The sequence below is a fragment of the Ceratotherium simum genome, chromosome X (genome assembly GCF_057802395.1).
Source record: "Ceratotherium simum simum isolate JZ-2026a chromosome X, ASM5780239v1, whole genome shotgun sequence".
In the NCBI taxonomy this organism is placed as follows: Eukaryota; Metazoa; Chordata; class Mammalia; order Perissodactyla; family Rhinocerotidae; genus Ceratotherium; species Ceratotherium simum.
Window position 1 is genome coordinate 43,092,590 of NC_141940.1, and position 1,404 is coordinate 43,093,993.

Sequence of the window (1,404 nt, forward strand, 5' to 3'; positions counted from 1 at the left end):
CCGCCGCCCGGCCCGCCCACTGCGCTGGCGGCTCGCGACTGCTGCAGTCGGCCCGGCGCCGGCCGGGAGGGAAGGGCGGCGGGAAGCCACTCCCCGTGCCCCCTGCCGGAGTGGAGGAGGAACTGAACCTCCGCCCGCCCCGGCCCGGCCCGCCTTCCGCGCGTCGACTCGGGGGTTCCAGGCGCTCGAGGGCCCGCTGTTTCGGGACAACCTCCTCCTCCGCTGTCTCACCGCGGCTGATTACTAAGCAGCAAGTCGCAGCCCTGAGAAAAGGGACTTGGCCAAGGCCACACCGCGAGTGCGTGAGAAAGAATCCAGATGTCCCGCTTCCCAGCACACTCGATCACCCTGTCCCAATTCAACAAGTTTTCATTGAGCTCCTGCAGTGTGTGTGCCCAGCACTGTGCAATGAGCTGTAGGGGAAATAGGCCAAGTAGGGAAAAATAGTCCCTGCCTCATCCTTGATCACCTAACCCCGAGAACTCTGCACAACAGCAGCCAGGCTACTTAGAGCTTCTGGACACGTAGTGCTCTTTTGTGCTCTGTGTGCTCGCATTATGCATTCTGCTTGGAATGCCCTGCCGTTTCTCCCCTGCTAATCCTTAAAGCCCCAGCTCAAACGTTACCTCCTCTGTGAAGCCTTCCCTGACTCCCTAACGACACTCAGGTATTTCTGCCAGTGCTCCCGTAGAAAATATATTATGGCGCTTAACTGTTCAACTTAACTTACTAGGTGTCACGTACTCTGCTTTCTTCCTCTCCTCTTTTCTCTGTATTCTAGACAAGTGGTTCCAGATCTTAGGCGCGTAAAATTTTTTAAAAATACTCGGAGGAAAATCCAACATTGCTAATTTCTTATTTTTCCAAATGTAGGCAATTTTTAAAACTACCTACTACTATTTCATAAAAGGAAGCACATTTTCATATAAAATGATAAGGGCATAGGTGGAAAGGAAGGGAAAGTTGAAAACGCAGAAGGAAAGGAGAGAGAAGTGGGGAGTTGTCACACAAACAAGCCCCAAACAGTCTTAAACTCTGTGACTTGTTCTACCAATGCAACTTATAACGAAAACAACTCCCTCCAACGCTGCTTTAGAATGTATGTATTGTCTTGCTTCCGTTTTTTGATTACCTGAGGGTTGAGCATGCCCGTCTTCTTTCATTTGGATTGCAAGAAGGTATGTTACACTGTGAATGGGGCTTTCAAAATCATTCATTAATATCTAATGGGCCTGGCCAATTTAAAAATTATGTAGGTGAGGGTCATGATGGCTTAAGCTATGGTCCCCAATGCACCAATCTCGAGGGGTCTGGGGATAGTGAGGCTGAATGGACCATGGCTTAGTCCCCACAAACATGACACTTGATTGTCCAAAAGAAACAAGAGTCAACTGCTGCATAATA